Source organism: Cheilinus undulatus, linkage group 11, assembly GCF_018320785.1.
Source record: "Cheilinus undulatus linkage group 11, ASM1832078v1, whole genome shotgun sequence".
NCBI classification, from domain to species: Eukaryota; Metazoa; Chordata; class Actinopteri; order Labriformes; family Labridae; genus Cheilinus; species Cheilinus undulatus.
The window spans coordinates 7,429,852-7,457,753 of NC_054875.1; the positions used below are offsets into that span (position 1 = coordinate 7,429,852).

Consider the following 27,902-nt stretch of genomic DNA (forward strand, 5'->3'; position numbering starts at 1 on the left):
CACTGCAGCAAAGAGAATCAAAGTCGATACACTTACAAACAATGAAGACGAGAGGGAACAGAGCAGGGAATGGTTTAGATCCAGGTTAGGTAAAATAATGGAGGTTTTTCTCGTTGAAAAAAATAATTTATTCAGCCTTTGATGTTTTTCCTCTGTGCACCTGAACATCTAGTTCTTTACATTCCTTCTTTTTATTTCTGGAAACAGAACCAAAGAAAGGTTATGATGAACGAGAGGAAACAGCTGATGATGATGTTTCTGTTGTTCTGAGGACTCCGATGGTTTTAAAAATAGTGTGCAATGATATGAACAGACAAAAGCAAGGACATTATTCTCTTTCAAGATTTTATTTTTGTTTTACCTCAATGTTATTCAAGCAGCAGAAATGATTCACAAAGATCTGAGAGGAAGTTAAGCAGAATTGGACAAGCAGATTCATCCCGCAAAGCTTCAAGCTTCAAGCTGTGCCCAAGAAACGAGGAGAAAGAGACTGTTTGGTTTCATTGAGCCTACACACATGGCAGTGGGGGAAAAGATCAGCATGAATGCAGCTGCATGCAGTTTTATCAGGAATGGTCGAAATTTTTTTTATTAAAGAACAGCAAAGAACCACACTGAAAGCTTTTCTTGGTGAAAGACAGGCTCTTGTTGTTCTCCTGGCCGGCTTTGACAAGGCTTTATTTCACCAACTGGCTCCACTGACAGTGAACAGTCGCTGTGGGTGGAGCTTGCATTATAGGTACATCATCCATCTTGTTGCTCCATAATGAATGTGACTGACAGAACCAAGCACCCTCCAGGATTTTTTTAAGGTGCTGCCATTCCCAAAATCTGTATATGGGGTATTATCAAGGTGGTGATAATACCCCATATGATATGGTGGTATCATTGCCTGGTGACAGTCTGGCAATCTTTCTGCTTTGCAAGGTTACCTCCAATGATCCTCTCAGTTTAATCCAAACTTTTACTCTTTTTTTTGGCATCCCTTGTCATATACAGTAACTGTTTGTACATAGGCAGAGCTAGGTTCATGTTGCAAAGCAGATAAACAGGCTAGACTTCATGACTTTCATCAGGCAAATCCATCTTGCAAAGCTCCAATCTGAAACAACAGTTCCAGGTCTGACCTAACCAATCAGCTTAATTTAAGGAGAATGAGCTGGAAGCTTCAGGTGCAGCTTAACTGTAAAGTACTGACTGATTCCAGTGTAGCATTTAGCTTGCATGTAGCCATGTGGCATCAGAACTGGTCCACATTTCTTTATTTAAAAATTAAAAAAAGAGCAAAGAGCCACATTGACTGGTTCTTTTGGTGTCTTGAATGGAGAAAACAACTGTACTAGCAGAGGATGGTTTCGGCACTACACTGAACACAGCTCAGTGCGCACAGGTCACACATGTGAAGTGGAGGATCATGCAGTCCTTGTGTATCAAGAAGACAGTGACACGTCTGTCTCAGTAGGTGCCAAAAAATCTTACTTATCCTGATTGATCAAATAGATGTTGCACTGTGACATACCACTGGCTTTCTCTGCCCGCAGGAGAAAACCAGTGTGCTAGCAGAGGATGGTTTCGATCCATCGACCTCTGGGTTATGGGCCCAGCATGCTTCCGCTGCGCCACTCTGCTGCAGATCACCCCAGATGGGACTTGAACCCACAATCCCTGGCTTAGGAGGCCAGTGCCTTATCCATTAGGCCACTGGGGCTACACCTGAGGGTTTTTGTGCACGTGTTCACATGCAGTGAGTTCCACAACAAAGCTCAGCTTACATTACTCCAAAAGACACACAGAAAAGAGCTTGGATGCTTAATGAGCTATGTAGCTAACATAGCTAAAGGCTATGCACACAAAACAGGAATGTCCAGACACACAAAGCAGATCAGTGAGCTTCTTATCTCTGTAACTGTGTAGCTAAATTGGCTTTAGCTATGTTAGCTATGCTAAACAGAAATGAAGAGGAACAGATTTAGAAGTATGCTCTCAAAGTCAATGAAAATGAATCACACATGCATCAGAGTCAGATACAGAACTTCTTTCTTTCCTGGTTTTTATGACAAACAGCACTAGCTGTGGCTTTGGCTCAATGAAAAACACCATCAATGTCTTTAGTTGGAAAGTGAGCGGTGCAGATTAGACATGACTCTAACATCCTCTCCATGTGTCAGTTTTTTATAACTTTGAGACAAAAAACTTGTTAGACACTGGAAATGCTGACTCACCTTTGCATTTTTGTGGAAAGTTATTCCACAAAGCTGCAGTAGTTTATTTCTGCCATTCTTTTCAGTTTCATGCAGACTTGAGGACTCTGAATAATCGTGTGTGCTTGCTGATGCCTTGAGTGTGTATGTGCGCGTTTGCTCTATCTGACTGGTCGCCGAAGTCACGTGACACAGAAAACAGTGCAGCAGCGGACTTTTGAAAGAACAGACAGAGTGACTGTAAACAAACAGATGGGGTGCATGGTTAGACGCTTTTTAAAGTACTCATTTAATATCAATACTTTAAAAAAGTACTTGATACCAAATGAGTACTTTGTAAATATCGATGAAATCAATCCTGTTGAGACAAAGCAGTGTATAGCTATGTGGAGAAAACAAGTGTGCTAGCAGAGGATGGTTTCGATCCATCGACCTCTGGGTTATGGGCCCAGCACGCTTCCGCTGCGCCACTCTGCTACAAACCAGCCCAGATGGGACTCGAACCCACAATCCCTGGCTTAGGAGGCCAGTGCCTTATCCATTAGGCCACTGGGGCTACTCCTCAGCACTTTTGTGCATGTGTCCACATGCAGTGAGTTCCACAACAAAGCTCAGTTTACATTACTCCAAAAGACACACAGAAAAGAGCTTCGATACTTAATGAGCTATGTAGCTAACATAGCTAAAGGCTATGCACACAAAGCAGGAATGTCCAAACACACAAATCAGATCTGTGAGCTTCTTATCTCTGTAACTGTGTGGCTAAATTGGCTTTAGCTATGTCTGCTTAGGCTCATGTTGCTACAGCTTACTTGGCTGTAGATAATGGAGCAGTGTAGCAAACTTAGCTAAAGCTAAGCTCACAAAGCAGTCATATAAACTAGGAAGGTACATTAACAACAGAGCTACAGTAGCTATGTCTGCTAAAGCTGATGTTGCTACAGCTACCTTAGCTATAGATAATGAAGCTACGAGGCTAATGAAGCTAAAGCTAAGCTGTGATGTACAGAATGTTCATCCCACCAACCTCTGAGAATTATTTGGAATATCCTGCCATTCTGAAATGGTTGGAGGTTTCCCAGGATATGAAATGAAACCTGTTCAGACAAAGCAGTGCACAGTCGTGTTGAGAAAACAAGAATGCTAGCAGAGGATGGTTTCGATCCATCGACCTCTGGGTTATGGGCCCAGCACGCTTCCGCTGCGCCACTCTGCTGCAAATCACCCCAGATGGGACTCGAACCCACAATCCCTGGCTTAGGAGGCCAGTGCCTTATCCATTAGGCCACTGGGGCTACTCCTCAGCACTTTTGTGCACACGTGTTCACATGCAGTGAGTCCCACAACAAAGCACCAACATGGGAAGCACATTGAATGCCTATGAATGACACAACAATGGCCGTTAAGGTCACTGTGGCAGTAACAGAGCCTTCATTATTCTCAACAACACCCTCCAAGTTGTTTTTAAGGTGCTGCCATTCCCAAACACTGTATATGGGGTATTACCAAGGTGGATGTGATGCAGAGTTCTGTGCAGAACTTTTGGGCATGTTTGTCCCCAAATGAAGGCTGAAGGCATACATTTGTTGAGTAAGCTGCCTGAGAGCACCATGAGGTGAGAGGAAGGACTGACACAACCCTGGTGGTGCTCCAGATGTCCTTGCAAATTATCAAAGGCCGAAGAAAATGATCAGTTGAAAAAAATAAAGTCTACACCTTTAGGGTGAAGAATGGGGTCGGGTTGTGGGGGGTAGAGGGTAGTAGGGTTGCCATAAGCCCCTCAACATGGGGGACTCGACATATGTCGCGCTTGACTCTTGCTGCCCCCCCTTCAACCCCAGGTTGTGACACCCTGGAACCCATGATGAATCCTTAGAGCCTCACATGCTTAAAACTAATGCACATGACTACATATCCCTTGAATATTGAATTTCCCTGCGGGATAAATAAAGTTATTGTATTGTAATATGTGGAACAGTCTATCTAGCATGTCAGGTTATCAGGAAGAGGGATGAAACTCTGGACCTGGGTGTCCTAAAGTTATCCAGAATGGATAACCACTAAGATCCTAAACAATTTAATAGGGAACAAACCCAAATGAAATGGTAACAAGGAAAACCCCATAAGCTCCTGTGTCTAAAAGCACTGAGACACTAAACCACTGCTGCTGTGCAGTGTGGTGATTAATTAAAGAGTTGCAATCAATTAATCGTGATTAAGCACATAAATTGATGATATTAGAAAGGACGCATTACAGGAAGATTACATGATATAGTATCAAAAGAAGTGAAAAGGAGGGGTTAACTTCGAATCCATCTTCGATGGTAATGGTCTTTGAAATAAGGATTTTAAATTAAAAATGAGCAGAATTAAGAGCACAGGGGGTTTAAACCATGTTTGTGTGAATCTGCCTCCAGCTTTTGATTGTAATTTCCCCCATGATTAATTTATTGAAATGAATTTATCATTTTGACAGAAACTAAGACTAAGAAACATTCCCTTATTCAGACACAAAGGCCACCAGACTGACCCAAAAAAGAAGAACTTAGGCTGGGTGAGGACATCCAGCCCCAACAAACTAAAATCTCAGAGCAACTGGCAACAATCGGAGATCACTCAGAAAGTTTCAGAAGTGCTTAAGCAAACTTAGACTCACAAACATGAGGACAAACAGATGAAAGAAGCTCTCACTGTCTCTGATGATGAGATAATGAGTTAGCAGACAGTGCTCAAAGCAAGAGTGCATATGAGTGTCTCACACACCTGAGTCCAATCAGGGCCAATCAGTCGCATGCACCTGACACTGCACTGAGATGAGTCCCTTCCACACTCAGGCTGTTTCTCAAAGTCACTGGCTGTGTCCTAAACCACTCACTCATTCCCTACTCCCTATCCACTATAGTGAGCAGCATAGTGGACTAGATAGTGGACACTACTCCAGCCATGGACGTTATCACTGTCTCACAATTAAAACCTTTAGCAACAACGCTTGTAGATTTCCATGACAATGGCTGAGGATCAAACTTAACGGTAGAGTTTCACTGAAGACTGACACTGAACGTAACATATTTACACAAGAAATAAAAATATTTATAGATAAAAAAAGTTTTTGAGTTTAGTGGCAAAATAGTGGAACGTTTGTGTATATTATCCCTTTTTGTTGCATGATGATGGTCTCATATCTTGTAATCACCATAGGGCAGGAGTGTCCAAACTATGGCACGGGGGCCAAATTTGGCTACCAAAAATTCTTCAAATTTAATGAAATATGGCTCTCAACAGTCATGAAACTTGTGCTAAACTGTAATGTTATTCTTAGGTTCAGCATGAGGCAGTGCTACCATACAAACACTGTAAACAAACATTTTGACTGGTTTTATACTGTTTTTATGGATTAAACTGAGACAACACTATGAATAGTAAACACTGGCAACCAAAATAATAAAGATGCCATGATTTTTAATGCCCTAATGATTTACAGCAGCAAATAGCAGCAACAATGATGTTCCAGGGCTGAGACCGTGGTAGCCAGAGCCCACCAGGGCCCTCTGAAATCTGATTGGCCTCCCCAGACTCCTTAAAAATGATTGGTTATTTGCCTTGTCAGCCATCACATAGCCATTTAAGCATACCCAATCACTGAACATGTTTAAACATACATTAGATTGGTTTTACATTCTTTAATATCAAGGTGAGGTATACGACAGTGGCCCCACCATCCTTATATATTTCTGTATGTGGCCCCCAATGGAAAAAGTTTGGACACCCCTGCCATAGGGGAAAAAAGTTAATTTGTTTTGAATCCTTAACACTTTCTTACAGATTATATTTACTTTGGTTAAAACCAAACAAACAAACAAACAAAAACCTAGAAAATTTTTAAATATGTGTTCCTGTGCTCCTCTTGTTTGTCAGTCATGTTTGAGAGCAGCAACCGCGATGCATGATGAGAAATATTGCTATGTTAATGACCGTTAACCACTATACTATACAGGGCACTATGTAGTGATTAGGGAGTGATTTTGAACACAGCCACTGAGTCTGATCCTACAAAGGCGAGTCAAGAGTCTGGCCTGGCAACTGTTAAACACACATGTGGAACAGGCTAAGTAGAATGTGTTATTAGGACAATGGGATGGTTGTAATTCAAAATGGACTTTCACATTCGAACACTGCAATTTCACTCCATTCTTTTTTGCAAAACTACTCGAGCTCTGTCAGGCTGCACAGGCATCAAGAGTGAACAGCCCTCTTCAAGTCCAGCCGCAAATTCTCTATTAGACTGAGGTCTGGGCTTTGACGTGGCCACTCCAAAACATTCCCCTCATTGTCTTTAATCCATTTCTGTGGAGCTTTCACTGTATGCTTCAGGTCATCATCTTGCTGGAAAATAAATCTCTCAAGCCTTAGTTACGTTGCAGTCTAAATAAGATTTTCCTTTATTTTGCTGCATTCATTTTACCCTCTACCATTACAAGCCCTCCAGGGCCGACTGCTAAGAAGCATCCCCACAGCATGATGCTGCTGCCACCCTGCTTCACAGTGGGGATAGTGTGTTTGTGGTGATGTGCAGTGTTTGGTGTCTTGTCTGATGGCCAAAAGCTACATTTTGGTCTCAAAGAATTTTCTTCCACTCTCCCATAAATTTTTGACTGGTGAAGAACCTGGACAACACTTGTTATATTCAGAGTCTCTCCCATCTCAGCTGCTGATGCCTGTAACTCCTTCATAGTAGTCATGGTCATTGCATGCTCACTCAGTTTGTGAGGATGGCCTGATCTAGGCAGATTAACACATGTACATTTCATGATTAACTGAATTCTAGGGGATGTTCAGTGTCTTGGATTTGTTTTTCTGTCTCCATCCCATGATTTATACTTTTCAATAATCTTTGCTCTGAGTTGCTTGGAGTGTTCTTTTGTCTTCATAGTGTAATGGTAGCCGGGGGTGAATACTTTTTACAGGCACTGTATGTGACCCTTTGTACTGTCTGTATTTCTTTTGTACATCTTTGTTTGGTTGTGGTTCATTAGTTTGACTGAGCAAATAATCAACTGATGGTGATTATTTGCTTTTATTTCTCTCTGTTCATGCATTTTCATGCAGCATGCCAAGCTTCCAGGGCCTCTGTAAGACGAGTGAAATAAATATTAAGGCTCTAAATTAATTCCATTGCTGCTGGATAAATTTAGATTTGGTTTCGATAAAACTTCATTAAAACTAAATGTGTTGATATTTGATTCTTCTTTATAATTAATTCTACATCTCAGTACTTTCTTGCTTACTTTACTTCCTAAGGACTGATGCAATGAGATGAAAGGCAAAATCAAAGCAGCACAGAAACATGATTAGGATGTTAACTTTGCAGTTACTTTTCACTGCACAAAACCAGAACACAGCAAAACCACAACAGCTTAAAATATATAGACATGAACATGCACTCAGAATGGAGCGACCAACCTGATGCATGAAGTAGGAAACTGGAGACATCAGAATATAATGTGCATCTATCTTCCCCACAGTCTCATTTAGAAATTTAATATGTGCTGCAAAGTGTGTGATGACACGCATGACAATGATGGATGACTTTATAAACCAAGTGCAGCATGAAGAAACATGTTCTACATGCACAAGTGAGAAAGCAATTACAGCAGAGATAATTCACACATATACACAAATGTCACCTCTCCGCTCTGTATCGTCTTCATCCAACATCCTCTGTCTGATTCTGTTTCCATCTACCTGTCGCTTTTTCAAATCTGAGAGCCACTGGAGCTGCAAGGTGTGTCTGTATCCAACAGGATCAGTCAGCAGGCTTGAAATTGGATACATCTTTTTATGACAAGTACATTCAGACACTGACTTATAAGGCAATTATTGTAAGCCAATGTAATGTTCAGTATTTTAACCACTAATGATAGCTGTGGTTGGATGATAATCACTGGTTTTATAAACACGAGGCTTTATATTTCACCAGAAATCCTGAACAGGTTGTCATATAAAGAGAAAAACTATGAAAGGATTTGCATTCTCATACAAAATGTATTTAAATTAAAGGGCATCAAGAAAGCGCCAGAATACACCACTGCTGCATTAAGAATGACAGGTCATTGAGAAAGCAGAGACAAAGGAGTGCAATCCAAGGCTAGCAGAGCAGCATCTGCTGCTAAAGCTGATGTTGCTACAGCTATCTTAGCTATAGATAACGTAGCTACATTGCTAACGAAGCTAAAGCGAAGCTGTGATGTACAAAACATTCATCCCACCAACCTCTGAGAATTATTTGGAATATCCTGACCTTCTGAAATGGTTGGAGGTTTCCCAGGATATGAAATCAATCCTGTTGAGACAAAGCAGTGTGGAGAAAACAAGTGTGCCAGCAGGGGATGGTTTCAATCCATTGACCTCTGGGTTATGGGCCCAGCATGCTTCTGCTGCAGATCACCCTAGATGGGACTCAAACCCACAATCCCTGGCTTAGGAGGCCAGTGCCTTATCCATTAGGCCACTGGAGCTACCTGTTCTGTGCACGTGTCCACATGCAGTGAGTTCCACAACAAAGCTCAGCTTATATTACTCCAAGAGATACACAGAAAAGGGCTTGGATGCTTACTGAGCTATGTAGCTAACATAGCTAAAGGCTATGCACACAAAGCAGGAATGTCCAAACACACAAAGCAGATCCGTGAGCTTCTTATCTCTGTAACTGTGTAGCTATGTAAGCTTTAGCTATGTCTGTCTAAGCTTGTGTTGCTACAGCTAACTTGGCTAGAGATAATGGAGCAGTGTAGCAAACGTGACTAACCCTAAGCTCACACAGCAGCTATGTAAACAAGGAAGGTACATTAACAACAGCGCTACAGTAGTTGTAGCTATGTCTGCTAAAACTGATGTTGCTAAAGCTAACTTTGCTACAAAGCTTACATAGCTAAAGCTAAGCTGTGATGTATAGAATGTTCATTCCACCAACCTCTGAGTATTATTTGGAATATCCTGATCTTCTGAAATGGTCGGAGGTTTCCCAGGATATGAAATGAATCCTGCTGAGACAAAGCAGTGCACAGCTGTGTTGAGAAAACTAGTGTGCTAGCAGAGGATGGTTTCGATCCATCGACCTCTGGGTTATGGGCCCAGCACGCTTCCGCTGCGCCACTCTGCTACAAACCACCCCAAGTGGAACTCGAGCCCACAATCCCTGGCTTAGGAGGCCAGTGCCTTATCCATTAGGCCACTGGGGCTACACCTCAGCACTTTTGTGCATGTGTTCACATACAGTGAGTTCCACAACAAAGCTCAGCTTACATTACTCCAAAAGACACACAGAAAAGAGCTTGGATACTTAATGAGCTATGTAGCTAACACAGCTAAAGGCTATGCACACAAAGCAGGAATGTCCAAACACACAAATAAGATCCTTGAGCTTCTTATCTCTGTAACTGTGTAGCTAAGTTAGCGTTAGCGATGTTTGCTTAAGCTCATGTTGCTACACTAACTTGGCTGTAGATAATGGAGAAGTGTAGCAAACTTAGCTAAAGCTAAGCTCACATAGCAGATATGTAAACTAGGACGGTATGTTAATTACAGAGCTACAGTAGCTGTAGCTATGTCTGCCAAAACTGATGTTGCTACAGATAACGTAGCTAGGTAGCTAAAGCTAAGCTGTGATGTATAGAATGTTCATTCCACCAACCTCTGAGAATCATTTGGAATATCATGCCCTTCTCAAATAGTTGGAAGTTTCCCAGTGTGGAGAAAACCAGTGTGCTAGCAGAGGATGGTTTCGATCCATCGACCTCTGGGTTATGGGCCCAGCACGCTTCCGCTGCGCCACTCTGCTGCAAATCACCCCAGGTGGGACTCGAACCCACAATCCCTGGCTTAGGAGGCCAGTGCCTTATCCATTAGGCCACTGGGGCTACACCTCAGCACTTTTCTCCCTGCACATTGTTTCACATGCAGTGAGTTCCACAACAAAGCACCAACATGGGGAGCACAATGGGTGCCTTTGAATGACACAACAATGGCCTTTGAGGTCACTGTGGGAGTAACAGAACCTTCATTATTGTCACCAACAGACTTCTCCCTCAGTTGTATTCACATTCACATACATACATTAAATGTTATAAATAGAAACTCATCTTCCTTCAAGATGAAAAGACACATATCTGGGTCTGTTCACTTTTTTTTAATACTAAAGACGCTCAGAGATGCCACAGCACACACCCTACATCCTGTGTTGCTATGGTAACGTCAGCAGAGATACATATAGTATCTTGTTTGGTCACTGCCCTTTTGAAATGATCGTCCCCTGAGGGCCATCCTGAGGAGATGAGAGTGCATACTGAAGATACTACAAGGCTTTCTCTATCCTACACCTACAGCAAAAACACAGACACTCAGCAGAATTTCAAATACTGCTTTTAAACATCTAATAACCTGGATTCAAAAATCTTGAATAGGTTTTTATCCTTTCTTATGAAGGGAAACACAATTAACAGTGGTGTTTTTCAGCTTTATTTAAGATCAGATACTATAGGATTAACATTTTAGAAGTAAGGAGTAAACAGGATCAACTTTTGCTGAAGAAACTAAAGCTTCAAAGATACAAACACACAAAATAAGACATTAAAATAAAAATCACCATACGTATTTTTGCCTGACAACTGAGTTCAGCCCAACACATGGCTCTGTCCGTGCCTGACTGACTGACTGAGTGAGTGATGTTACTTTCAGAATCATACCACACAGAGTTGGGTTAGGTTGTACTAAAAGCCATATGTGACTGAAGCCAGATAAAGTTCCTGCAAGTCAGCATTCCGGTGGTTGAGAAAAATGGATACAAAATCGTTTTCTTCAAAATTATCATTTTTTCTTTTTATCTCATTTCATGTAAGCCCAACATTTAAACTACTCACTGATGAAAAAAGTAACACAAATGTGATATTTAAAAGCATTAATTTTGTGTTTTAAAATGCCCTGTTTTCTGAGTTGCTGCAGGGAGACTGAGGGGAAAGCAAAACTGCTGGGCGATAATTGGCCACTCAGCTTGCCATTGTTCCCAGTTTCGCCCATTGAGATGAACAATACAAACACCACATGGCTCAAACGCTGTTTCTAGTAATCACCTTTATCAACAAGCCTCAAGATGCACCCCACAGTGAAGAAAAGTAGAAGAGACGATGAAGAAGTGTCAAGAACTATCAAGAGACTTGGGACAACTTCAGGATCACTTGACAGTGAAAGTTTGATGAAGGCGGATTTCCTATGGGAATATTTTGATGAGCGTCACCAGTTCGATTCAGAAGCTTGGTTTGGGTGGACTTTATGTAAATGTGGCCCTATTGTTCACGTCCATTACCTGGCCTGCCTGAAGGTATGAAAAGTCCTGAAACTCTGAGCCTGGTTTTCTCAGAACAAACAGAAACTAGAAGTTAACATTCAAATGAGCATATCTTTGTAAAATATGCTCAGATTAAGGTATATGATAGACCGTTTGAATGCTTGGAATCTACAATTTCATAATGTGTATGAAACTCAAAAACGACCTCGGATGACTTGCAGGAGTTTTTACCAGCAGATGGCAAATACAGGTGGAAATGGCAAGAAAGAGAGTGAAAGAGGTAAAGAATGGCAAAACGTAAAGAGTGGTGAAAATGGGTTGGAGGGGCCAAAAGTTGGCAAAAAGAGTTTAAAAGAGAGGCAAGAATGTTGCAAAAAATTACTAGATATTGTAATGGAAATGGGGCTTAAGAGTGGCAAAACTAAGTGAAAAGCATCTTACAGTTTTTTCCAATTCATAAAACCAGCCTAGTTTGCAAACTAGGCTGGTTTTATTAAAATACTTAATACAATTCACAAAACCACACACCCAAACTGCAAAATACCTCATATATCCTGCAAAATGAGGCACTGCAACCAAAACTACATATAGCATTATCATAATCAAACTTTTGCACCAAATTGCACACACTTCATTCATATTACCAGATTTTTGTCTAACCAACTACACACTGTTGGGCATAATGAAAAGCACTCTCATCTTTAGTATGCCTTGCCATAGTACTAAAATAGTTCAATCTGTAGAAAATTCTTCAGATTGTTCACTTTCACAGAAATATTTGCAGACACAAAAGCTGTTGAAACATTTATTTTTCAGTTTTTCACCAAACAAGTCAGTGCAAATATGCACAGCAGATATATTTACATTTGAATGAACAAAAATATGCTCACAAGAAACAGTAAACTGAAAAAGAAAATTGCAGAAAAAATGTGCAGAAAAATATATAGAAAAAAAGAGGCAAGAAAAATAATTAGGCAGCATCTTGCGGCACAGCTGGGTCTGGCTACAACGCCTCGTTCATATCACAGGCAATATCTTCCCTTGCCAGACATTGAGGGAGGAAGCGCCTTGAGTGCCTTATCATCCCTGAATTGCACCCACATCAATTTCATCACATGCTTCTTCCATAGCCTGCACAAGCCAACTAAGGTTGGTCTGATTTCATTTGAAAGTTGTTGTCTTCTTTGGCCATGAACTCCTCTCCCAACACTCCCCCTACCTCTCACTCTTTCTCCCCCTCTCATTCTCACCCTCCCTCTTCCTCTTCCTCTTCCTCTCTCTGCAACGTCTTTCATTGTTGTTGTAAGAACAGTGCTCACCTGTGGTCTTTTTATAGTGCTTACTTCCTGATTGAAGTGCTAACAATTAACCATTGGGGTGTTTGGCCAGGTGGCACATATGTTGGCCAATTAGCTCATGTAGTGTCATTTTGAATGGCAGTGTTTTGAAATGGCAAACATATGACTTTATGTCAGATTGTTGTGTCTTATGCAGAGAACCGCGTTCAGTGCATTTAAAAAGTGCCATTTTGAATTGCAAGATGTGTGTAAAGCGGAAAATGTTAGAGTTTTGGAGACTTGCGAAGAGGTTTTGCTCTCTGTGTGTCAGTTTGAATAATTGTTCTATGCATGTCATTTTAGTGTGTAAGCAATTGGAAAAAACTGTAAAGGTGTTCGAAGTTGCAAAATGTTATCAAAATGGACAGATAAAAAAAATTCAATTGGGCTAAAAAAGTGGCAAAAATTGGTTAAAAGTGAAAAAAGAATTAAAAAAATGGGTTCAAGGTGACAGAAATGTTGTAAAAATGGCTAGATTAAGTAGGGAAAAGGTGTCAAAGAGTGACAAAATGGGTTAAAAGTGACAAGAAAAGGGGGATAAGGGTATCAAAAACAGGTTAAGAATGGTATGTTGCAAAAATTGCAGGATCGAGTTGAAAAAAATGGGCCAAAGACAAAAATGGGATAAAAGTGGCAAAAGTATCAAAAATGGGTTTAAGGCAGCAGAAAGGGTCCAAAAGTATCCATACTGGGTCAAGAGTAAAAAAAGTGTTGGAAATGGTTAGATAAAGTAGTGAAAATAAATGGGGCTAAAGAGTGGTAAAAATGAGTGAAAAGTATCGAGAAGGTGTTGGAAGTGGCAAAATCTAGCAAAAGTGGCCAGATAAAGAAATGAAAAGGTGTTAAAGAGCGGCACAAAGGCATTAAAAGTGGCAAAAAGAGGAAAAAATGGCTGGATGAAGTGATGAAAAGGGGTCAAAGAGTAAAAACAGGGGGCACAATTGTGTAAAAAAGGGGTTAACAGAAGTAAGGATGGGTTAAAGAGATGCAAAAAGGGGCAAAAGTATCTAAAATGGGTAAAGAGAGGCAGATATCTTGCAAGAATGGCCTAAGAAAGTACTGAAAATTGGGTTAAAGAGATGTAAAAATGGGTGAAAAGTGGTTTTCAAAAAATTGGTTAAAAGTGGCTAAATGGGACCAGAAGTAACTGAATGGGTTCAGGGTGGTAAAATGTGGCAAAAATTGCCAGATACAATGGTGAAAATTGGGCTAAAAAGTGGCCAAATTTGATGAAAAGTGGCAAAAATGGGTAAAAGGTTGCAGAAATGGGTGACAAGTGGCAGAAAGGGGCAGAAATGAGGGATTAAAGTGGCACAAATAAATAATGTCAACATCAGAACCCAACAACTGGTTGACACACAGCCAGGATGCTAACACACATGTGCACTGATTTCATCAATAAATCACAGCAGGGGAGGGCCCATTCTCTAGTTTTTAAGCCAATTCTTTGGGCAGGCCTGCTGAAAATGGCTGTACGCTGACGGTGCCCATCCAACTGGACTGAGCCTGAGAGGATTTTGAAAAAAGGATTCCAGGGAATTCCCCCATTTCAGGTGTGCAAAGCTTGTTGCATTGTATTGAAAAATACTTGTAAATAAATTTGACTAGAATCTGTTTTTATTCTTTACTTATGTGGTACTGAGTGTAGATTAATGACAGTAAAAAATGTATTTAAATGAATAGCATCGGGATAAATCAACAAAACTGGATGAAGTGAAGGAGTCTGAATGCACTCTAACACTGAAGCTGCACCCAGAGAACATGGGGTTGAAAACAAAGCAATTATTATAAGGGAATAAAGCTTCAGTCTGTAAACACATCAGTTTAATTAGAAGGACTCATATGATGACAAATGCAAAGACTTTAAAAACTGAAAACTTTAGCTGTGTGTAAGAAAGCAAACTCAATATCAAGGAGGAGCAGCTCTGTGTGCAGCTAACAGGTCTCTATGAAGGCAGCCTGAGTGGGTGATGATGCAGTGTGGTCGATAGGATTCACACCGGGCCTTCAATATCGCAGCATCACACAGTCTCTTCAGCTCAAAGCTCCATCTTAACAGAGGTAATCATTTATCCTCCGTGGATCCAGCCAAACGACTGTCTGCCACACACACTCACATATTAGTCAATCCTCGCTCCCTCTGCTGACACCATCACAGATCGAGTGATGAAATGATTTTCTCCTCCAGTGCTTTTCAATTCACATTAGGGGGAATATTGTGCTCCCCTTTTAAAACGACTGAAGGTAAATCAAACTATATTGGGTCCGCTGAGAGCCGGCCCCCGTCTCTTTATCTGTGTGATCGAGGGAGGAGGGCGAGTGCATATCTGCCTTCTCTTCCTTAAAGTGGAGGGTAATTTCAAGATAAAACTGCAATTGGGCTTTTATGCGGAGCCTAAATTATTACTCTTTTACAAGCTTTACCTCTCTTTCCATGGATTTTTAGGGCAGAAATACTTTAAGATATGATTGTAGGCGTGATATTCGACACATAAACCACATCACAAACCCTTAGAGAAAGCTTTACTATATGAAAAAGATAATGAAAGAAATGAGCTCTGCTGCCAGTCTCTGCTTTTTTTCTTTCTGCAAAGTTTGCTCAAATCTTAAACTGGTACAACTTTGTTAACAACAAACCCACACACATGAAAACCCAAAGAAAACAGAGCTTTCTGTTAAAACTGGCTGCAGAGAGGCTCATAAACAAACAGTTCTCTGTGCAGGAACAAAACTCTACAAAGCAAATCAACGCTCAATGCCAGCGTAATGACACAAGGGAATTAAATCACTTTAGAGAGCTGCAGTCAGGTATTACCATCTCTCTGTAACTCTGCAGAACACAGCAGCAGACCCCGATAGTCAAATGCACAACACAGAGTCTAAACAGACTTTCTTCTTCTCTTTATTCCACCTGGCAGAGGTTGCATGTCCCGACAGCTGTTTTCACTCCTCACACTAACCAGCTACTAGCTTGTTTTACTGGCTCAGGATCTCAAAATGCATATTGCCATTGGCATGCCATTATGTCTGTCTTTATCCCCCACAGTGGAAGCCTTATGTTGCCTCCTGGAGTGAGAAAAGGAAAGGCAAGTTTGATAATACTGTAGCATTCATGCATAGAGCAACTCAGTGCTTTACAGAGTTAAAATAGAGCATTTGTATAATTAAGAGCATTTAAAAACAACAAAAGGACATTTAAAATGACATATTAAAAACAGAATAAAAAGAAATAACGAAAATGACATTCAGAAGAAATAAGGATTATAAAAAACCCATGTTTACATATTCTCAAATTGTGACTCTTTGCCACTCTTTGAATAAAGAAATGCTGTCTATATCTGATAAACCACTGCAATACTAAAGCAACATCCAAGTGAACTGCTACATCAGGTCTGTTTTCAGACCAAGTACAGTCATTTCAGATTGGAGCATTGCAAGATGGACTTGTCTGGTAACAGACATGGAATCTGGCCAATTTAAGCTCACTCATGTCATTTGAAAGCAGCCATTGTGCTCCCCATGTTGCTGCTTTGTTGTGGAAATCACTGCATATGGAGAGACATGCTAGGGAGGGTACATGTGAAGCCCCAGTGGCCTAATGGATAAGGCACTGGCCTCCTAAGCCAGGGATTGTGGGTTCGAGTCCCATCTGGGGTGATTTGCAGCAGAGTGGCGCAGCGGAAGCGTGCTGGGCCCATAACCCAGAGGTCGATGGATCGAAACCATCCTCTGCTAGCACACATGTTTTCTCCACACAGCTGTGCACCGGTGCATCTATAGCAAAGTTAGCTTTAGCAACATCAGTTTTAGCAAGCATAGCTACAGCTACTGTCGCTTTGTAGTTAACATACCTTCCTACTTTACATAGCTATTTTGTGAGCTTAGCTTTAGCTAAGTCATATTAGTAATAGTTATATTATCATAAGATCATATTCATCATATTTTATAATTATTAGGGCTGTCAAAATTAACGAGTTCATGCAGATTAATACATCATCGTGATTAATCTGATTAAAAATTTCAATGCAATTAACCCATCTACAGCACAGAATGACTCAAAATCCCTAAAACGTCTCTGGCAACGCATTTCGGGCAGTTTGTAGGGTTACTGTCGAGCATGCCGCCGCGCATGCATAAATGGGCCGTTGATCTGGTAGTGATCGACTAACTCGATATGGAAGACCCTAAACAGCACGTTGGCCCTCTCAATAGGAAATTTGAGTACAAAGAAAAATAAGTCAAAACAAAAATTTGGTCCAGTTGAATTTGTGATTAAAAAGCCCTGGCATATATATTCCCTTTTTTCTTGAGTCTGTTTGCTTATGCAAAATGAAATGCAATTAGTATAGATTAAAAATGAATGATATTTAATCATGATTAATCCAAATTAATTCACAGCAACCCTGTGATTAATCTTATTAAAAATTTTAGCCATTTGACAGCACTAATAATTATATAATAAACTTTAATCATATTCTATGGCGTGACTTTTACCCGTCCAGCTTTACGTTGATGCCATACAATAACGATGATATCATATTTACAGTGGAAACAGGACATTTAAAAGTGTATTGAGTGTTTGAGGACCTGGTTTCTCTCTGATATTGCACAATTTTTTGTTTTTTTTTGTTTTTTGTTTTTTTTAAGAGGAGGAAAACTGTGTGCATTGGATTGTGGGTACTTCCTGCAAGCAAAGAATCCATAAGTGAATCCTTGGAAATTCTCTCTTTGAAGGAGTCTGTCCAGTCAAAGTTTCAAGGATCCTCTAAATTGGAAAAGTTCTCCAGCGGCAGCCAATGACGTAGTATCCTCAGCCATTCAAGGATCATTCCTTGGCTGAGAAACAGCCTCTCTCCCTGCCACGGTGGCCGCAGGGGCCACTGTTACGTCATTTGAAAGCAGCCATTGTGCTCCCCATGTTGCTGCTTTGTTGTGGAACTCACTGAATATGGAGAGAAGTGCTGGAGGGGGCACATGTGAAGCCCCAGTGGCCTAATGGATAAGGCACTGGCCTCCTAAGCCAGGGATTGTGGGTTCGAGTCCCATCTGGGGTGATTTGTAGCAGAGTGGCGCAGCGGAAGCGTGCTGGGCCCATAACCCAGAGGTCGATGGATCGAAACCATCCTCTGCTAGCACACTTGTTTTCTCCACATAGCTATACACTGCTTTGTCTCAACAGGATTGATTTCATCGATATTTACAAAGTACTCATTTGGTATCAAGTACTTTTTTAAAGTATTGATATTAAATGAGTACTTTAAAAAGCGTCTAACCATGCACCCCATCTGTTTGTTTGCAGTCACTCTGTCTGTTCTTTCAAAAGTCCACTGCTGCACTGTTTTCTGTGTCACGTGACTTCAGCGACCAGTCAGATAGAGCAAACGCGCACATACACACTCAAGGCATCAGCAAGCACACACGATTATTCAGAGTCCTCAAGTCTGCATGAAACTGAAAAGAATGGCAGAAATAAACTACTGCAGCTTTGTGGAATAACTTTCCACAAAAATGCAAAGGTGAGTCAGCATTTCCAGTGTCTAACAAGTTTTTTGTCTCAAAGTTATAAAAAACTGACATATGAGGAGGATGTTAGAGTCATGTCTAATCTGCACCGCTCACTTTCCAACTAAAGACATTGATGGTGTTTTTCATTGAGCCAAAGCCACAGCTAGTGCTGTTTGTCATAAAAACCAGGAAAGAAAGAAGTTCTGTATCTGACTCTGATGCATGTGTGATTCATTTTCATTGACTTTGAGAGCATACTTCTAAATCTGTTCCTCTTCATTTCTGTTTAGCATAGCTAACATAGCTAAAGCCAATTTAGCTACACAGTTACAGAGATAAGAAGCTCACTGATCTGCTTTGTGTGTCTGGACATTCCTGTTTTGTGTGCATAGCCTTTAGCTATGTTAGCTACATAGCTCATTAAGCATCCAAGCTCTTTTCTGTGTATCTTTTGAAATAATGTAAGCTGAGCTTTGTTGTGGAACTCACTGCATGTGAACACGTGCACAAAAACCCTCAGGTATAGCCCCAGTGGCCTAATGGATAAGGCACTGGCCTCCTAAGCCAGGGATTGTGGGTTCAAGTCCCATCTGGGGTGATCTGCAGCAGAGTGGCGCAGCGGAAGCGTGCTGGGCCCATAACCCAGAGGTCGATGGATCGAAACCATCCTCTGCTAGCACACTGGTTTTCTCCTGCGGGCAGAGAAAGCCAGTGGTATGTCACAGTGCAACATCTATTTGATCAATCAGGATAAGCAAGATTTTTTGGCACCTACTGAGACAGACGTGTCACTGTCTTCTTGATACACAAGGACTGCATGATCCTCCACTTCACATGTGTGACCTGTGCGCACTGAGCTGTGTTCAGTGTAGTGCCGAAACCATCCTCTGCTAGTACAGTTGTTTTCTCCATTCAAGACACCAAAAGAACCAGTCAATGTGGCTCTTTGCTCTTTTTTTTATTTTTAAATAAAGAAATGTGGACCAGTTCTGATGCCACATGGCTACATGCAAGCTAAATGCTACACTGGAATCAGTCAGTACTTTACAGTTAAGCTGCACCTGAAGCTTCCAGCTCATTCTCCTTAAATTAAGCTGATTGGTTGGGTCAGACCTGGAACTGTTGTTTCAGATTGGAGCTTTGCAAGATGGATTTGCCTGATGAAAGTCATGAAGTCTAGCCTGTTTATCTGCTTTGCAACATGAACCTAGCTCTGCCTATGTACAAACAGTTACTGTATATGACAAGGGATGCCAAAAAAAAGAGTAAAAGTTTGGATTAAACTGAGAGGATCATTGGAGGTAACCTTGCAAAGCAGAAAGATTGCCAGACTGTCATCAGGCAAAGCTTTAGTCCACAACACCTAAGCCGAATACAGTTCAGACAATTCAGAGTCATATGAGGAGAATGAAGCAGCAGCTACAGGCAGAGTTAGGTAGTTTGTTGAGCCGATGCTAATGGCTGCCTCCAGTGTAGCGGTTAGCTTGGATGTTGCTATAATGTGGGTCAGTTTTATGAGACCATATTTCTTTATTAAAACACAAAGTACAGAGCCACACTGAAAGCTTGTCTAGGCTTTGGCATGGATTTTAGCCACCTGTAAGTTTCACTATAGTCATGCTAGCCTGTATAGCTCAGGTTAGCACTGGAGCAGCACATGTCTACTACCTCATTTTGTCTTGTCGCTCTGATTGGCCTGTCTTGAATGTTACTGGCAGACCTAACTTTTAGTTGTTTAACTAAACCTTTCACTGGGTTTACTGTCATTAGAAGTCTGTCTTATCATCAGTGTAAACCAGGGCTGCCAACTTGTGAGAAAACCTTGGAGTGAGACTTCGTCATTTGCGTGACTCTCACGCCGATTGCGTGAGAGTTGGCAGTTCTGACTTCACCCTCGTAAGCTAGCTGACATGCACAACTCCTCCCCATGGGGGATCTGATTTGACAAGAACAGGCTGTCTTCCTGCAATTCAGCCAATCAGAGGTAGCTAGGGCAGGTGCTTGGCTGAATTTCTAGAAATGGGTGAGGAATGGGAGGTGTGGTGTGAGTGCGTGTGAAAAGCGTCATTTGCGTGACTCTCACGCCGATTGCGTGAGAGTTGGTGGCTCTGGTGTAAACATGTGTCATAATAGACCTACAAATTATGCATAACCCAACTTTTTTTTGGGGATGTTGACTGTTCTGCAGGTTGAAAATTAAGATAATAAGAGTTGAAGCAGTCCTGGGAAAAGCTCTGTCTTTCTGTTGGTTTTAATACAGGCATCCAGGCGCTCCTCATCACACGGCTTGTTCAGGACAAATCAAGCACTGCGGTTGCCTGTCTGAGAGCCTGCTGCTGCTGTGTGAAGAGATCAACGTGCTTTGGATTCTAAATTTCCTTCAAAATTATGCAAACATCCCGAGTCTGCGTGAACGCGGGAAGACAACAAAGAGGCTTCAGATGAAATGTCAGAAATCACATTTCTGCTTCTCATATCAACAAAGCCCAGCTTATAGAAGAAAACAAGGCCTTTTTGGGAATAATTTCCAAAAATATTCTCTGATGTCAAATAAAAAGATAGTATGAGTCCATAGGAGCACCAAAAGGCTTTGGGAGCGGTGGGTGGTTACAGTTCATAGGGGGATATGTTTGGACAAATTCATCTGCATTTAGTGACTCTTAGAAGATTTCAAACAACCTCATCCATAACAATCCATCTGTTTTACATTTAGGGCAGAGCTGTCAGACATTAGCAGAGAGAATAAAGAGAAACAACATTGAGAAGAGACAGGCAAGTTAAGAGAAAGAGAGATTGCCACCTTCAATTCTCTGCCCAGGGATAAAGAGATCGCTCCCCTCCATTTCAGCAGGCTGTCCCTGATGAGCCGCTTTAGTCGTCTGCTTAGAGGTGGGCCAGCCACAATTACTGGCAATCCACTTAACGGGTGACAGCTTCCCTAAACGTGATAAATTACACCGGCACTGCAGAAATAACATTGTAAACTTTTGTTTGATGAATTTGGTCTCTGTTTTGTTCCAAAAGTTTGTGAGGTAATGAGCGCAGTCCCACAACTCCTGAGCCTTTAATTGGTGTTTCAATGTGATTCGTTTTTCAGAGAGGTGGAGAAAAGTGGTGTTGAAACTGAAACGGATCTATCTATCTATCTATCTATCTATCTATCTATCTATCTATCTATCTATCTATCTATCTATTTAATTGATTATTCTGATAACAGGGAATGGCAACCAAAAACGAGCAGATTACTAATGATGAATCAATATTTGCATTTAAATACACTGAAGGTGCAAAATCTTACACTGACCCTTGCAACCAGCACTTATTACAGTCTGTATGCACAATAAGCACGGACAACTTCTCTTTAAATTTGTCATTTTATTAAACAAAAAAAGCACAAATTGTTATCAATGACACTCAGTTAAAGAATTTTCAATTTACAGTTTTTCTCAGTTGCTTTGGTAAATTTCTCGGATCAGAATTGAAATTCTCAAACTACTTGTTCAGTCTTCACATCATTGTGTCACTTGTGCACTTAAAAAAAGCAGTTTCTCATTTCTTTGAAAAAGTTGCAAATGCTTTGGTACATCCATGCAAATGAATATGTACTATTCTCTGCTGTTTCCTACATTATCAGTTGCTTATGTCATGTTGATCAAAATGTATTATAATGGGGGTCTGTTGAATAGTCTCACCCCCCACAACATTTAGGCATTAGTTCATCGCATAAGTCTTTACATACAAAATGGTTGAATGTCTTGTCATAATATGTCAAGCATATTTTTATACATTTCCATTAGACTTTTTCCCTAAATCTGTCCTGAATTGGTAAATTGCTTCCAGGTGAATCTTGACTTTCTCTATGGAAGGGAAATGTGTGAAGCATTAGATCAACCAACGATCAAGGAATTTGACTGAGGAGAATTTGATGATTGAGGAATTTTCTCAGCATGGAGATGGAAAGTATATGAGTGTGGCAAAGAAAGAAACTTAAGTTTGCAGCAACAAACTCCTCATGCTAACTTCTCTATACAGAAACCCAGTGGCCTCACTTTGATTCAAAAGCTGGTGTCTGTGTTGGTTAAGGCACTGTACTGGATATAAATGGACACAGCAAAGTAAATCAACAACATATAAACAGATAATAAGACAGCAAATGCACTTTTCAACAAATACAAAAAACTGTGATCACAGCGATTAAAGTCTGATGTCCAGATAGATCCAGGAGTGAACAGAGGTCTGTCTAGCAATGATTCTTCCACAGTTTGAGCAAGTTAAAAGACTTATGGCTTCACGAATCAGCGTTAAGATTAGAGCAGGGCTTGTATCGTCCTTCTGGCAGCAGGAGAACAGATGATACTGGTGTGCCTTCTGCAGCACTCGAGTCTAGACAATGCCAAAGGAAGCAAAACTAACCCTTTGTACTTGACCAGCCAGGGGCTGACTGTGCTGAACTTTCAGATGACCCTTGGAGCATGAAAGACACAGTGGAAGGCAGCTGCAATGGTGGTGGAATTGGCAGGCCCTTTTATTACTTGTTCCACATCGCAAGGACCCCAGTGGTTTTCCCTTTGTCTCCTCAAATGAAGAAGAAGTGTGCCATTTTCACACCTTTGTGTGAAGTGCTGCAATGGCTTGTGGGAAGATGAGTCTCTTAGCTTTTATGGTTCTTTGTTTAAAAGTAGCCTACAAAACACTAACCTTATATAAAACACTTGTTTTATTTTGATAGTTGTTAAGGTCTTTGTGCAACAAAAGAAACAGAAAGACAAAAAATGGAGGGCACTAAAGATCAAAACTTGAACATCTGTCTTTGTATTTTAAAACAGGAGCATGTTGTCCCATTTCAACTTTTTTAGAATGCCATTCAGGCATTGATTTCAGAACATGTTTATGTTATATATGAACCTATAACATCTTATCTCTGTGCTGTATACCTCGCCTCTACAACATTTTTGCTCCAGGCTTTCCTTCATCTGCAAACATGCTGTGACTTCTCATTACCTTTACTATTACAATCACAGCTGCAACACCACCTAATGCAATCATGAGACCGCGTTCTGAACAAGATTCTGCACATGTCCAAACCTTTCTGAAGCCAGTCAGAGGGTCAACAGGAGGACCATCACTCCCACAACTTCCACATTTGGCTTTGAAAACTAAATCCAGTCTCGACTCAGGGCTCCACAATAACAAGGCAACAGGCCAGCAAACAAGAAAGACTGGCAAACAGCAAAGGAAAGGCTTTGGCAGCACACGCCTGGAGGACTGACAGCATTTATGCCTATTTGTTTATGCAACAGGACTAGCAGCAGTAGATTTACTTTATCTAAATCTTGCAGATGTCATTAATGAAAATGTACATGCATAAGAACCAACAGATTTCAAACCTGCACATTTGAAATAAAGAGGTTATTACTGGTAGAGACCCAATATATTTCTCTTTGAGTGTCAGCCTTTATTCTTTCCTGGGACAAAAGATCAGCTTTCATTTGTGTTTTTATTCATCCGTCCATCTGGCACTGACACCCACAATCCCCCACGCAGCAGATCAGATTTTGATGTCACAGGAGAGGTGATGCACGCATTGAGATTTTTTCAGATTTTTGTAACAAAAAAAGTCTGAGCAATTTTAGAAAAAGGCTCACTTGCTTCTTTCTAAAAGTGAGATAAGACGATTGATAGTAAATCTCATGGCTGTGTGTTGGTTATGGAGCTTAGCAGAGACGTGTCTGGGCCGAGCTTAGCATAAAGGATTCTGTCAAAAGTCAAAACTTTGTCTACCACTGACTGCAATGTTACATTTATGCACAGTTACATCTGAACAACCATTAAAGCACAAAACTTTGAGCTGTTTGGGCAGTCAGAGTGCTCTTCTGTTTTCCTCCAAGAAGTAGTTTTACCGTCTCTTTACCTTCTTCAACCAAACAAGCCGTTTGCAACTGTTTCTGTCCTTTACACTAAGGCCAAACACAAAATGTAAGAAATGAAGCACTTTCTGACACAATTTTAAAGTTGCATGACTGATTTTGAAGTAAGTTCTTGTTTCAGTTTGAATGCACATTATTGCCATGCTAGACAAAGGAACTCTCTTCTCTGATAGGCCAGAGCAGCAGCAGGCATGGCGGCGTAATAATTCCATGTGACATCAACCACTGTGGTCTGCATGGTGGTTAGCACTGAGATCTTACAGGGAGAAGGTTTCTGATTCAAACTGTGGTTGTCAGAACCTTTCTGTGCATATTTTGCATTTTCATCATTTGCATGTGTGGGCACAGTGCAAAAACATGACCAGTAGGTGTACTGGTGACTTTAATTGTGTGTGACTGTGAATGTGACCATTTGTTTGTGTCTTTAAGGCTGGATGGATGGATGGATGGATGGATGGACAGATGGATGGATGGATGATGGAAGGAAAGATGGATGACAGATGATGGATGGATAGATAGATGGATGGATGGACAGATGGATGGATGGATAGATAGATGGATGGATAGACAGATGGATGGATGGATGGACACATAGATGGATCGATGTTTCAATGGAAGGACGGATGGACAGTAGATGAACGCATGGATGGAGGGAGGGATGGATGGATAGACAGATGGACGAATGGATGGATGGATGGATGGACAGATGGATGGATGGATGGATGGATGGATGGATGGATGGATGATGATGGATGGATGGATGGATGGATGGATTGACAGATGGATGGATAGATGGATGGATGGATGGATGTTGGAAGGATAGATGGATGGACAGATGATAGATGGATAGATGGATGGGTGAATGGATGGATGGATGGATGATAGATGGATGGATGGATGGATGGATGGATGGATGGATGGATGGATGGACGCATGGATGGATGGATGGATGGATGGAAGGAGGGATGGATGGATAGATGGATGGATGGATGGATGATAGATGGATGGATGATGGAAGGATAGATGGATGGATGGATAGATGGATGGATGGACAGATGGATGGATGGATGGATGGATGGATAGATAGATGGATGGATGGACAGATGGATGGATGGACACATAGATGGATCGATGTTTCAATGGGAGGACGGACGGACGGATGGACGGTAGATGAACACATGGATGGATGGATGGATAGATGGATAGACAGATGGATTGATGGATGGATGGATGGATAGACAGATGGACGAATGGATGGATGGATGGATGGATGGATAGATAGATGTATGGACAGATGGATGGATGGATAGATAGATGGATTGATGGACAGATGGATGGATCGATGTTTCAATGGAAGGATGGACGGACAGATGGACGGTAGATGAATGCATGGATGGATGGATGGATGATGGATAGACAGACGGATGGATGGATGGATGGATGGATGGATGGATAGACGGATGGATGGATGGATGGATGGATAGACAGATGGATGAATGGCTGGATGGATGGATGGAGGGATAGACGATGGATGGATGGATGGACAGACAGATGATGGATGGATGGATGGATGGATGGATGGATGGATAGACGGATGGATGGATGATAGATGGATGGATGTATGATGGATGGATGGATAGATGGATGGATGGATGGATGATAGATGGATGGATGTATGATAGATGGATGGATGATAGATGGATGGATGTATGATGGATGGATGAATAGATGGATAGATGGATGGAAGAACGGATGTATGGACACATAGATGGATCGATGGATGTATGATAGATGGATGGATGTATGATGGATGGATGGATGGATTTTTTTAGTCTTAAACTGGGAAGTTGTTGTTCAACAGCAGGTAATATGTAGCCATGGCATGCTATCATTTTTCAGTATAATGATTTGTAAATATAAATAATAAAATATTTTCATCTCATTTCTTGAAATTTAGTTTCTGACAAACAACACACTTAACTCTGACCTGAAACATCATCATCATCTTCAGTTACATGGGAAACATGCTCATTTTTGCTTGGTTTCAATATCGCGTGTTTCTGGTTTCATTCCTCCAGCATGTTCATCTTCTGGCTCTCACATAATCACTTTTTCATTCACACACACAAATGACTGCCTTGATTCTCCATCGTTATTCTTTCTCTTTCCGGTGCACCACTCTGTGTCTCCTGTGCATATCTCCTCTGCAACACACACAGAGTCACTGACATTTTCACTCGTCTTTCTCTCTCCTTTATCTCTCTCTCTCTGCCTCCACCCAAACCCGGCCTCTCTCTGTCCTCCTCTCCCCTATCTCATTCTGATGCAGGGCTGTATATTTGGCCTTTGTAGAGACAGCCTTTCTCCTGGTGGATTCTCCTGGAATCAATTTACGCTGCCTGTGCCAAGCCACTGATCAACAATTTACAGGCCATCAACTGCTGGGGCTGCTGGGAGGCTGTTTAACCGGTATATTAGGTGTCTGACATGACGGAGCATTTACAGCAGGTATAGGCCCTGTTTAAAACACAAAGAGTCCAACATACCAGCAGGACCTTTGATACCAAGGAGGACTGCTTTTGCATCTACAGGCATTTTATTTAACCTGCAGACCTGCTGCTATTTGCTGACATGCTGTCTTTTGGGACTTTGGTCTATTTAATCGATGCAGATTAAGACCTCGTTTAAACCTTGTATCAGCATCCAAGCAGTTCAACCGAATACCAAGTACCAATCCTTAAAGCAAGGCTTAGACTCACCTCAGTGCATACTGAGGACAATCTGATGTTAGATGGCTCAAACTGCACACAGAGGTGGTTGGGGGCTTCCACCAACTGGCCAGTGTGAATTTTGTCAGTTATTCTAAATTCAGTCATCATGTTAAGAAAAAAAATCAAACTTTAGTCATTTTCACTCAAAGTTTTAGTAAAAATTAGTCCAGTGGTTTGAAATCTTTTTTTTTTTTTGCCCGAGGCACACCTAAGATCAAGCCAAAATTTCAAGGTAAACCAAAACCATTACAATACAAAATAGCCTCTTAGCTGTTACAGTAAATCAAGAGTGTAGAATTAGTTCAGAGAGGCCACAGAGTCAAGCGCTGCCATACAACTGAGATCAGACACACACCACTCCACACCATTTGAGAACCACTGAATTAGTCAATAGAAAAGGGATGTTAGTCTTGTAGTCAAAACATTTATTTTATTCAAACTGATTTAACAAGAAAAAGTTATAAATGTAAAACTCTCATATTAATGGACCATCAATGTTTAAATGACGTAGAATTTACTGATAAAAATTTGAACATAACTTGAGTGCGCTCTTACTGAATATTTACTAGAGTTTTAACAGATTATACACACACTGGAGATATACGATGGGTTTCAAATTTCCAGCCGTCCAGTACTTTCAAAAAAGTTCGATGGCCACGCATCCCATAAAGTTGAGTACTGGGTGCTGGACCAAAAGTTCTCACCCATTTTGAGGTATTTTGGACTCACTTCAAAATCTTGGATCATAGACTGTGATCTAATAGTGTACAATTGTCTAAAAAATATGTAACTTGAAAAATGTCTACAGAATTTAATATGTG

General features: G+C 41.1%; 14 non-coding genes across 14 annotated transcripts; 6 read left to right on the plus strand and 8 right to left on the minus strand.

The window, feature by feature from the left end:
• Positions 1–1,635: 1,635 nt before the first annotated feature.
• On the minus strand, positions 1,636–1,708 carry trnar-ccu. Its single transcript has one exon. It is a non-coding gene; the product is annotated as a tRNA-Arg (tRNA).
• An 898-nt stretch (positions 1,709–2,606) lies between these two features.
• trnam-cau lies at positions 2,607–2,678 on the minus strand. The gene has a single exon. It is a non-coding gene; the product is annotated as a tRNA-Met (tRNA).
• Positions 2,679–2,684: 6 nt separating this feature from the next.
• trnar-ccu lies at positions 2,685–2,758 on the minus strand. Its single transcript has one exon. It is a non-coding gene; the product is annotated as a tRNA-Arg (tRNA).
• A 587-nt stretch (positions 2,759–3,345) lies between these two features.
• On the minus strand, positions 3,346–3,417 carry trnam-cau. Its single transcript has one exon. It is a non-coding gene; the product is annotated as a tRNA-Met (tRNA).
• Positions 3,418–3,423: 6 nt separating this feature from the next.
• On the minus strand, positions 3,424–3,496 carry trnar-ccu. Its single transcript has one exon. It is a non-coding gene; the product is annotated as a tRNA-Arg (tRNA).
• Positions 3,497–9,288: 5,792 nt separating this feature from the next.
• Positions 9,289–9,360, minus strand: trnam-cau. The gene has a single exon. It is a non-coding gene; the product is annotated as a tRNA-Met (tRNA).
• Positions 9,361–9,966: 606 nt separating this feature from the next.
• On the minus strand, positions 9,967–10,038 carry trnam-cau. The gene has a single exon. It is a non-coding gene; the product is annotated as a tRNA-Met (tRNA).
• A 6-nt stretch (positions 10,039–10,044) lies between these two features.
• On the minus strand, positions 10,045–10,117 carry trnar-ccu. The gene has a single exon. It is a non-coding gene; the product is annotated as a tRNA-Arg (tRNA).
• Positions 10,118–16,462: 6,345 nt separating this feature from the next.
• On the plus strand, positions 16,463–16,535 carry trnar-ccu. Its single transcript has one exon. It is a non-coding gene; the product is annotated as a tRNA-Arg (tRNA).
• Positions 16,536–16,541: 6 nt separating this feature from the next.
• On the plus strand, positions 16,542–16,613 carry trnam-cau. Its single transcript has one exon. It is a non-coding gene; the product is annotated as a tRNA-Met (tRNA).
• Positions 16,614–17,859: 1,246 nt separating this feature from the next.
• On the plus strand, positions 17,860–17,932 carry trnar-ccu. Its single transcript has one exon. It is a non-coding gene; the product is annotated as a tRNA-Arg (tRNA).
• Positions 17,933–17,938: 6 nt separating this feature from the next.
• trnam-cau lies at positions 17,939–18,010 on the plus strand. The gene has a single exon. It is a non-coding gene; the product is annotated as a tRNA-Met (tRNA).
• Positions 18,011–18,908: 898 nt separating this feature from the next.
• trnar-ccu lies at positions 18,909–18,981 on the plus strand. The gene has a single exon. It is a non-coding gene; the product is annotated as a tRNA-Arg (tRNA).
• Positions 18,982–18,987: 6 nt separating this feature from the next.
• On the plus strand, positions 18,988–19,059 carry trnam-cau. The gene has a single exon. It is a non-coding gene; the product is annotated as a tRNA-Met (tRNA).
• Positions 19,060–27,902: the final 8,843 nt, after the last annotated feature.